Source organism: Equus asinus, chromosome 3 (genome assembly GCF_041296235.1).
Source record: "Equus asinus isolate D_3611 breed Donkey chromosome 3, EquAss-T2T_v2, whole genome shotgun sequence".
NCBI classification, from domain to species: Eukaryota; Metazoa; Chordata; class Mammalia; order Perissodactyla; family Equidae; genus Equus; species Equus asinus.
Window position 1 is genome coordinate 31,057,039 of NC_091792.1, and position 11,736 is coordinate 31,068,774.

General features: G+C 36.9%; 1 long non-coding RNA gene across 1 annotated transcript in view; it reads left to right on the plus strand.

The window, feature by feature from the left end:
- The window catches only part of LOC139044958 (uncharacterized), a 40,482-nt gene extending 28,947 nt beyond the window's left edge, over nt 1-11,535 (plus strand). Inside the window, exons 2-3 of the long non-coding RNA XR_011502441.1 lie at nt 6,540-6,644; nt 9,355-11,535. This is a non-coding gene — a long non-coding RNA (uncharacterized lncRNA). The remainder of the gene's footprint in view (nt 1-6,539; nt 6,645-9,354) is intronic.
- The last annotated feature ends 201 nt before the right edge of the window (nt 11,536-11,736 follow it).

The window sequence follows — 11,736 nt, forward strand, 5'->3', positions numbered from 1 at the left end:
CAGAGCTTGAGCTGATGGAGCACAGTGAAGCCAGCCAGTGGACTATGAGGTGCCCAGTGTCCCTCCTGGGGACTGAAAAAATGACTATCACTCAGGTCTCAATAAGGAGAAGGATAATTTCATGCCAACTGACATTAGCACGGTGATCTGAATCTTCTATAATTAACTATTATTTCTGAGAGCAAATGCACTTGAGAAGGTCATTACCCCTCCCTTTTAAGCTCCCATCATTAGGTATAGCTCTAGACTCAAAGGCCTGGTGAAATGGCAGGAGCTTCCCAGAAGCTCAAGCCTCTCCCTGGTGAAATTGATCAGCAATCATCGCCTCCAGATGTTGTTTTGAGGAGCCTGCTTATATTCTTCCTTCTTTCCCTTGCCAGTGAGTGAGTCACAGGCGCTGGAAGTGGTGTTACTTTCAAGCCAGCAAGGTGTGCAGAAATAGTTAACCTAGCAGGTCTGAGACTGCTATCCTTAAACAGGATAACAAGTCAGATCTGCTCGCAAGGTTGGTTGTTGGCTGATGTCTGGGATCGTGGATTTCAGCAGGCTTCCCACTATTCCTACAATGGATAAGAGTGACTCACTGTGCCTAAAGTGTTTGTACAAATAATATGGTTTATGCTGAACACCTGCTTTCCTTCTGGGAGTCTGGAATTTTGGCATGTGCTAGGCAGAGAGTGCCTATGTGACTAGCTGCTAATAAAAGCCTTGGACACTGATCTCTAATGAGTTTCTCTGGTAAACAATATTTCACATGTGTTGCTGGAGGAATTAAGTGCATCCTACATGACTCTATGGGGAAAGGACTCTTGGAAGCTCATGTCCGGTTTCCTCCAGACCTTGTCCCATGTGCCTTATCTTTTGCTGATTTTGCTTTGCATCCTTTTGCTGTAATAAATTACAGCCATGAGTACAACTATATGCTGGGTCCTATGAGTCCTCCTAACGAATCATCAAAACTGGGGGTGGTCTTGGGGACCCCTCAACATACAAAGTAGAATAAAAAGGATGTTCGCTCCATTTTTCACCCAGCCTTTTAAAATTAAAGTCTTAAAATGTATCTTTTTATTATTTGCCATCACTTTAGATAACTTCTAAAAGAACTCAAACACAGCATTATGATTTCTGAGAAAGCTTCAGCGCAAACTGTAATCTTGGAAATAAGACATCGTTGTTGATTCCATATTTTAAATTAGTTAGTTCCATAATAACGTACTGTACTCTACTCAAATTGGATATTGTGACAGCTTTTATTTTTAAAGAAGTTATCTTATGAAACAATTATTTTCTCAGTAACACCACTAGATTCTAGAGTGCTGTGCTAAAAAGACTTGGGGTTTTGACTGAATTATTTTCCCTGGAGAAGAGCTTTGAGTTGAATTTTCTGAGAAATAAAAAGAAAAATATTATATCTGAGAAAATATATTAAAGACCAGAAGCTAGAATACTCCAAGGCTTTTTGTGTTGTCTGATATAAAGAATTACAGCTTTAGGGGGTTGTGTTAAACATTACATTAGGTATGTCAAAATCCTTTAGAAATCCTTCAGATGGCCACAAATATTACTTAAAGTTTTAGTAAAACAGGTTCAATAGAATGGGTAATGTAATATTTTATTAACTTGGTTACACAGGAAGTGAGGGGCAAAGGTAGGAAAATGAGACTTCTCCCGAGAACAGTCCACCACCTGATTCCTCTCCACTTGTGGGCATCTTGTATTCAGGGGCACAAGAATACCGATGGGTCTTTGTGGACGCAGAGGCTGTTGTGTGTAAACGCAACCCTACGGCCTTTTGCTAATTCATAGTGCCAGAATCAAAGTCCTGTTTCCACAAAACTGACTCCTCCAGAGAGAGAATGGATTATTTCTACTATATATAAACAATATTATGTTTCAATAGAATTCTATTTAGCTCATTAACAGAATCAATGTGGTTACCAGCTTGGGATTTGAAGCCAGATACCAAATCTGCTTACTGACCACATGACATAACTTAGATCACATTGTTTATTTTCTAAGTCTTGTTTTTATAATCTATAAAATGGAAACGACACTATCTAATGCATAGGGATGTAGGAATAGCCAGATGAAGACCATTATGTAAGCACAGGACCTACAGACTGTGCCCAGAACATCATGGTGGGTATTAAATAAGTGGTAGAAATTCTGGCCTATCCCTTGTTTGGGAGAACCATAGCCTCTGACAGACAGATGGTCAAGGAAGTGTAAATAAATAAGTAAAATACATTTCTACTCAACTCACTTTAGAGCAATTAATTAAGGTTTTCCATGTGAGAAGTATTTTGATTGAAAAATCGTGGTTTGGATTTTAAAGCATTGCCCCTCATCGCTCGTGATTTGAAGCCTGTTTCTTTCCACTGCACATTTTAACACCATGGCATGTTTCTCCTGATTAATAATCACATAAGCCTCCACTAAACCTTATTTCCATGAGAAAAGGAAAGCCTACTTCTTTGTGATTCCTCCCTACCATGAGGGATGTCATGACACCTTGTATTCTATATTTTAGGTCAGGCAAAAGCTAGTGAAAACCCATCCAGTCATTTTTCTGTGAATGTAGTAACATAAGTAGGGAGAGGTTAACTTCATTTCATTTACATTGGAGAGGATAGTGATAACATTGATGCTTGCTCTTCTCCCTGTCTCTAACTAATACACTGACCATGCTAATGTGTGCATGATGTCACTGGTACTCAAGAACAACGAGGTCCAGAGTATGGATTTTAAATTTTTTTCTGAAACTTCATATATCATATAAAGATGTTTGGGCATAGAAAATTTGCAAAACAAAGCAACCCTTAGATAATAGAATTAGAGCGAGTAAGGGGTAAGAGGTGAAGGGAAAGCTGTTGTGGGGAAGCTGGAGAGTTAATTGAAAGTCAGAGAAACATTTCATAACACTGTCATGGGATAATGAAAGAAAAGGACTAGAGGGACTTGAACCAAAGAGAAAAAGCCAGTTTGCTCTTGAGAGTGATGCAAACAGGTTCATCAGACCCTGTAATCCGGAGGATCCAAGGGTCCTCCTGTATCCTTGCCATATCTAATGATGTGTGGTGCCCTTGATGCACCATGTTGACATTGCCAAGCTATTGATTATGCCGCTTCCTCAACCCAGAATGATCTTTATCTATTGGTCTGCTTACCTAACGTGTGCTCAGTGTTGAAGACTCCACTCATGCATCACTCTCTCTATGAAGACTTTCTGATCCCAGTCCAGGTCAACCTGATGAGTAATTCCTCTGAATCTCTTCCATACTCAATAATTACTTAGATCGGACTATTACATTTGTTTCTTTATGTGGTTCTTTTCTTCTTGTAGACTGTAACCTTCTTATGGGCTAAGAATCTCATTCATCCTTGTATGTGCCTGGCACAAAAATATATTTTAGATTAAAGATCATTCGCATGAAAGAATGCAATAAGAGGGGCTGGCCCGGTGGCGCAGCGGTTCAGTTAGCATGTTCCACTTCTCGGTGGCCCGGGGTTCGCCGGTTCGGATCCCAGGTGCGGACATGGCACCACTTGGCACGCCATGCTGTCGTAGGCATCCCACATATAGAAAGTAGAGGAAGATGAGCACGGATGTTAGCTCAGGGCGAGGCTTCCTCAGCAAAAAGAGGAGGACTGGCAGTAGTTAGCTCAGGGCTAATCTTCCTCAAAAAAAGAAAAAAAAAGAATGCAACAAAAGTGGAAAGAAATAAAGAATGAAAAAAGAAATGCAAAAGATCTCATAAATTTAATAAAATGGCAGAAAAGTAGTGTTTTTCTCACCTAGTTTTACCTAAGCTATGGGGATATAAGTTTACCCTTTCAGGTCACTGTTCAAAAGTGACTGATTACAAGAAGATTTGCAAAAAAATATGAAATTCTTGATTACTAAGGTGTTTATAGAGAAACTGCAACCCAGAGACCTGAGGAACACCATGAACGTAAACACAGACCAAAGAAAAGTAGAACCCATATCCTAGCGTTCACATTTTTTTTAACAGCAAAAACTTCTAAACTGAAGACACTTCTCAGATGTTTCAGTTGAAAAGTCCAAAAAACAGGTGGACACATACACTAAAGTTTGGCAGGAGGTTAGAAGTCACTTTTCTTTCCTTGAGGCCACAATTAGCCCCCGGAGTATTACCTTAGCGTGGGCTACCTCTTTCACTTAGCTGATTTTTCCACTCTGAAGTTACATTTCAGGCATCAGTGATTTCCCAAGATATTACAGTATGGGCTTGGCAATAACACTTCCTAAGGCCATCAGAGCTCTGCATTTCAGCATCAATCACACGAGAAGTTTATTGGCACCAAGACACTTCCTCATTACGAAACACCCAAGAGAAAATGCGTCTTAATGAATTTCAGCCAGAGCTGGCAGTGTTATTCTTGAAGAAAACAACAAACTTTCAGCAGCCTCATTATATGTAATTATCAATTTTGAAGCCATGATATTAAGGCCTATCATTGGGCATACCCAAATATATGGATTTTCTAGCTGCTGAGATTCTGGAGGTTTTGATACCCAGCCATTACCTGCTCTTGTTAGAATATCCTCATGATCAGATTTGTTATTTTAACTCCTTATGAAGCTGTCAAACTCTAGTTTTCTAAAGTAAAACTAGAACATATATTTTAGGTTTAGAGCTTGTCTCTTTCTTCATTTACCATTCCAAATGTTCATTCTACATAACTGAACTAGAAAAGAGAGGCAAAATGTATATTTATTCAATTTACATGTACCTGTATTAAATAAGTGTTGTGTCAGAAGTTACCCTGAGAATTTAAAGCAATATAAAGGTGCATATTGCCTAGTTTCTACTCTCAAAAGCATCCAAATAGTGGCTGAGGAAGGGAAAGACAACAGTGGAACATATAACTAAAGCAAGAAAGGAAATGATAACTTTAGAGTTATAACTATTTTTGTAGCGGTTCAAAGAAACAGCAATTCTCATCAATCTGGGGATGAAGAAAAGAGGATGGAAAGTAAGGGGATCATCTATAGAAAACATGAGGTGGATGTTAAGGGAGTAGAAAGATTTGAAAAGGCAAAGGAGACCTTCAAAAATAGAATAGAATGAGCATGGAGGCTGGGAACTGAGGTAGAATCTGCAGTAGTTCACTTTCGATGGACCATGGGAATTTGAGGATAGAAGGAAGGAAAGAATGGAAAGATGGGATTAATCACACTGTGGAGGACCCCAAGTTCAAAGCAGAGGAAGCTGCATTTACTTTAGCATGCAAAAGGGATTTATTGATGGTTTTTGAGACAGCTAATAAAATATAATAACATGAGCAGATTTTTATTTAGAAAGATTAATCTAAAACTGGGAACACTGGACAGTGAGAAGAAAGTTGTAAAAGTCAAGGAAAAAATCTAATGAACACCTGATCTTGATACTTGAAAATAAAGTTGGGAAGGATAATATTTTTCTACATAGCAGAGGAGGAATCTGTGTCAGATTATTCGATATTGAGGATAAGAAAGGAATAAAAGCTCAATTCAAGATTTTCTTTTGCTTTCATATAATAGTAACATTAACAGAAGTAAGACAAGGGGAAGTCTGGAGTTGAGAATGGGGTAGATGTGAAATTAGATTAGGATTTGGATGTGTTGATTTTGAGACAATGTTGGATCACTGAGGTGAGAGTCTGTAAAAGTTTATAAGATATGTGGGTAGAGATTTTGAAAAGTACTCAAGGCTAGAAATAAAAATCTGGGTTCATTGGCCTGCCAGTGATAAAACTATGGGAGTTGATAAGTTCACGAAAGGAAAGAGTGTAGTGAAGGAAGAGAAGCCCCAAAGAGTGAACTTTGGAAAAGCATACAACACGAAAGAACAAATGGGTAATATAAACAGAGAGATGGAATCAAATGAACAATAATATTGCTGTGTTGTAAGTTCATAGAAGAGGGACTCTGTCTGCTCACATGAGAAAAAATGTTATGTAAGCCAGCATCTGAATCACTTGACCTCAGGCAAGTTCATACTCTCCCTTAAAGTTTCCTTGTCTGTAAAATGGGAACAAATAAAAACACTTCTCTCATGTGAGTGTTGGGAGGACTAAGGAGTTAATACTGAAGAATACTTAGAGTACTTGGTACTTGGCAGAGGCAATTCATCATTATCATCATCATCATCATCATCAAATAAGTTATGGAGTACAAACTTGAAATGTGAGTATTATATTAGTGGAATCTTCCCTGGTGTCTTTAAAGGTGAGATGGTTTCCCCAACCCCCTGGGCATCTATTAGGCACCTTTCTTAGCCAAGAGTTGTGTATAAACCCACAAGTCCTGAGCAAAAATGCGGGTGTCATGATCTCCTAGTTCCTCTGTGCAGTCACTGCCATATTTTTCTCTTGCTTTGAGATTTGTTATTTCTAAGAGGAAGAAGAAAACCAAGTACAACACAAATAAGCTTCAGGTTGGGTTAAAGTACCAGGGGATAAAAGAATCCTTCTGACAGTAACACAAGGCGATTTGAATTTTTGCTTGAATTTTCTCTCTCTGCTCTCATACACAGACAAAGCTTAAAAGGACATCTTTTATCCGGGGCATGATAGCTGTTCTCCAAAGATGAGCTATCTGTGTGACATCCCTGTTCAGTTGTCACTTTCCTTTGTGTCAGGTAAGCACAAGCTGACAAAATCACTTAAACCATCTAATTCAAACATCAAACATTGAATTAGGTAACTTTTAGGTGCTTTCCAATTCTGAGATTCTGCGATTTCAGCCAGTGAAGGTAATGTTGAGAAAGAGTCTATTAAATTTTATGTACCTGTGAAAGTAACTGGAGTCATTTTTCAGACAATAATAATTATTATCACAATTAAGAAAACAAATGCTTATACCCAATAGTGATGGGGTCTATTATTGTGAGGTATCATTTAGCTTTTACTTTTTGTGTTAATACTTTTTCTAAATGTAAGTGCAATGTTTGATGCTTGGAGGAGAAATATTGTTGCAGGGCAGTTGGTAGTTTTGAAGGCTGAAATACTAAATATAAATATATATCCACATATATATATATATATACACACACACACACATATATATCAGATTTAAGTGGAACTGCAATAATGCATTTATAAACAGTCATTAACTATCTTAAGATAAGAATGATGACTAGTTGTTGCTCTTCAATGAGTCTAGAGCAAGAGGAAATAATTAGTAACAAACCGTTGGAGATTTCAACGTAGTATCTGGAAAAAAATTTCTGGGAGATTAGTGACATTGAAGTGGTGTCAATGTAGAGATAATTTTCTGCAGAGATAATTCGAAATTGGAATGGATGTCTTGCTGATCAGATGTTTCCTGGGTGGTCAGATGAGAGTTTGGGGAATGAGTTGATTGTCCCATCCACAATTTAAGACTTATTCAAATACCTATCAACATCCAGATTGAAACAGCTGTTATAAATTCTTTGAAAATTGGAGCAGATATAAACAAAATAAACATAGTCTGGCTTAAACACAATGCTACATGGAAATATGTCATAATTTTTGATGGCGTCTCATTATTTCCAAATTTCACCATATCAGTATGGAATATACAGATATATTTATTTCAAAGCTTATTGTGAATTGGCCCTATGTTATTTTTTTTTACTAATTAATTAGATAATCCAATAAACATTTATTGATCCCCTCTATATGTCAGGGAATTCTCCAGATACTGGAGATACAGCAGTGAAGAAACCATTCAAATACACCTTGCCATTAGGAAACTTACGTGTTAGTGAAAGGATGACGTTCACAATTTAAAAAAAAAAAGTAAAACATATAGTATGTTAGAGGATGATCGATGTAGTGAATAAAGACAGGTCTGGAATGGGAATAACAAGTTTGTGTGTGCTGTGGGGAGGTGTTACTACAATTTTAAGCAACATGGTACAGGAGGGGCTTACTAAGGATGTGGTAAAAACTCAGAAGATGAGGAAGTAAATCATGGATACATGGGGGAAGAGCATTCCAGACAAAGGGAACAGTAAATGAAAACGCTCTGAGGTGAAGGTTTTGAAAAGGAAAGTGATGTGATATGACTTATTTTTAAAGGATTATCCTGAATGCCATGTGAAAATCAACAAAAAGGTGGTTGAGGAGTGGCAAGGGAGGCAAAGGCAGAAGCAGGAAGAACAGCTAGGAGCTATTTCAACAATTATAATAAAGATCTTGGATTGGCCAGAATGAGGGCAATGAATGTGGTAAGATGTGGTCAGAGTCTATTACGAAGTAGAACTGCCAATGAATTAGATATAAGTTACGAAAGGAAGGGAAACAGTAACTGGAAGGGTGATGTTGCCTGTAACTGAGATGGGCAAGACTACAAGAGGAATGCATTTAGAACGAAAATCTCATGTTCAGTTTTGAATATTTTTAATTGAAGATGCCTGTAAGTGGATGAAAGAAGTTCAGGGAGACAAACGGAATTTTTGGCCCATGGATGACATTTAAAACTATGATATTAATGAGATTAGATGAAATTACCCAGACAATGTGTAGAAGATGGTCAGTTCCCTGGGGCATCAAAGCATTAAGAGGTCAGAGAGATGAGGAGGAAGTATGAACCAGTGAGAAAGGAAAAAACAGATGAGATATCCTGAAAGTGAAGAAAGTATGTGGAAGAGGCGGAATTGGTCAACTGTGGCAAAGGCTGCTGGTTGGTCAAGTTCAAGTTCGACAAGGATGACAAATTAACCACTGGGTTTAGTACATTGTAGAAAATTGGTGACTTTGCTAAAAACAACTTTAGTTGAGTAGCAAGGATGAAAGACTAATTAAAACAGATTTAAAAGCGATTTTAAATTTGAAACTCTATGACTAGTTAGTATTTATTTAATTCAAAAATTTTTTAAAAGATATCAGAAGGTAGGCAACAAAATATTATAAGTAGGAAAATAAACAATCAGTATAGGGGCCGGCCTGTGGCGCAGTGGTTAGGTTTGCACGTCCCGCTTCTCGTTGGCCTGGGGTCGGCCAATTTGGATCCCAGGTGCAGACATGGCACCGCTTGGCAAAAGCCATGCTATGGTAGGCGTCCCATGTATAAAGTAGGGGAAGATGGGGATGAATGTTAGCTCAGGGCCAGTCTTCCTCAGCAAAAAGAGGAGGATTGGCAGTAGTTAGCTCAGGGCTAATCTTCCTCAAAAAAAACAAAAAAAATCCAATCGCTATAAGTGCTGTTTATTAATTAATAGCTATTTACCAGCTAGAAATGTGATAATAAAGGAGCTGGAGTAGATACGAGACTGCTGACTGGAAAAACAAGACAAAATAGTAACTACTGGAATTTATATTATTGACATATATTGACCTAAGATTTCTGTTTATGTTCTACAGGATGAAGCAGAGTCTAATATTAGCATGGAACATGGAAGAAAACTCATCTACTACGCTTGGCTTGAAGTAGAAGTTTTAAATTTTTCCAAGTCGAGTTGAATTTTGAAGTTGAGGTCACAAAAACCAAAGAGTTATATTGGCATATTTGCATACTTCTAGAAAACACTAAGAAAGTCAGTCTTATACTCAGAGCAATGTACATGTCCCATAAAAATACCCCTAATATTTATGAGCAATTAAAAAAATTGTGTTCTACTCAAATGTGGGCAAAAATCAAAATTAGCAACATTCAAGAGACAAAATTAAGTCAATAAATATTTATTGAGTATCTACTATTATAAAGGTGATGTGATAATGCCTGGTGGAATGCAAATATGCAGGATGTCATAGATTTTGCCTTCAATGACCGTAAAGTCCACTTCAAAAAAAGGGAGGAAAATAAAGACTAAATACTAATAACTGTATGTGATTTTAAAAAATAGTAAAAGAGAAAAATCTAATAGCTGTCATACAGTAGCACGTGGTTAATAATATAATCAAGGAGGTTTTCAATATTATAGAATGCTTTGAATAGGAAGTGATTGACTCAATTCAAAAGGTTTTGTGAAATAGGTCAAATTTTATTCACGTATTAGACACAGTCACTCTCCTGATACTGAACATCAAATAGGGGAAACATATGAACAAAATAATTCAGCAGAAATACTAACCAATAATATAAAGTATACCATTAGAGCTACGTGGCCAATCAGTTTACAAAAAGGAGTAAGGAAAGATTTCATAGATCCAGAGCTTGGACCTGAGTTTTGAAGAATAGTAAATAGTAAATAGTAAATAGAAAGGTAAACCAGAGACCAGAGGCAAAGATAGCCGCAAGTCATTTCACAGGACTCTATACAAAAGCAAGCACGTGTAGAGAATAATTCCTCACTGAAGGGATATGATAAAATAAACGTTGTAGAATTATTTTTGTGTGTGTGATGGCATTGTCAGCAGTAAACCAAAGAGAGGGCAGACTTGTAACATAACATCAGAATAAGAGTAAGTATTTGTCTTTAGTTAAATATTGCACAAATCCCGAATACATTGTAGAACATTGTGTTTGGCTGCTTCAATAAAAATGTATTTCTATGTATTTACAAAAATATACAACAATAAAGTGCCACCTCTCTCGTATACGAGGTGGCACCTTACTTAAATTACAAATAAGATATTTAGGAGTTAATAGCTATGTCTAGATTGTTACCCTCTCAAACTAATATGCTATTCAAAGTATAATTTTTTAAAAAGTTAAAGTCATGAATCACATATATATTGAGAACATGTCAAATATACTTAACTCATTAACGAGGGAAACATTAGAATAATCAAGCTACATCAAAGGTATCAAAGAGATTTATATAGTCAACTTAGAAAAGCATACTGAAATCACTTTAAGTCAGAAACAAAACAGGTTAATGTCTTACAGGGCAATACATAGTAACCTTTTCTATCAGACAGCAATAATTGCCTCTCTAACAGACAAAGGATCTGACGACAAACAGACAAAATTTCTGGTTAAAACTTTGTTAAAGTAAGCACATAATTGAACAAAGTCCAGGCCTAATCATGAGTAAGTAGTGAATTAACCTAAGCGTAGCATATAGAGAAATAATCTTTGGGTGGGTCTATTAGACAATGTTCCAGTATGACATTGAAAAGGCATACAGTCATCCTTTTTCCTTTTTTACAGATTTTAGGGTGGCTTTTAACAGACTTGCCTTGTGACAATAAATAATCATCAGAGATGATATCATTTATCACAAGACTGACCTCAGGTTTCATTTGCATAAATTCAGCAAGAAGTGTTAAGTTTCATGGCTATATGTCCTTTTTGAATGGTCATTGAATCTAGAGTCATACAGAGTTGGAAAACTACTAAGCCCACAGAATTAAATTCTGCATGCAGATTTCATCAAGAATATAGAATTGAACTTTTAAGGCCTCTATTATTTGCTCTTCTTTCTCAAATTTAAGAACCAAACAAAGAGATTCATCTCCACCAAGTTTTGCTTACAGTACATGTAATGTTGGTGAATTCCTCTCCCCTTGAGGTCTTCCAGATCTGCTGTGGTTTCTGAACTGTCAGGAAATGACCTTCCTTAATATCTGTAAGGCAGGGACCCTACTATCAGATCTGTATCCTGGGAGGGCTTTGTGGTCATTTGTCACAAAAAAGCTACTACCCCCTTTCCTTAATTTCAGACTTTTATATATGAATAAATGAGGTTTATTCTCAAATATGACTCTCCAGACATATCCTTGTTTGCACAATTATATTTGCCTAATTATATTCTGGTAAAAAAGGACAGAATCTTAGTGGAGCTATGTAAATAATTATAT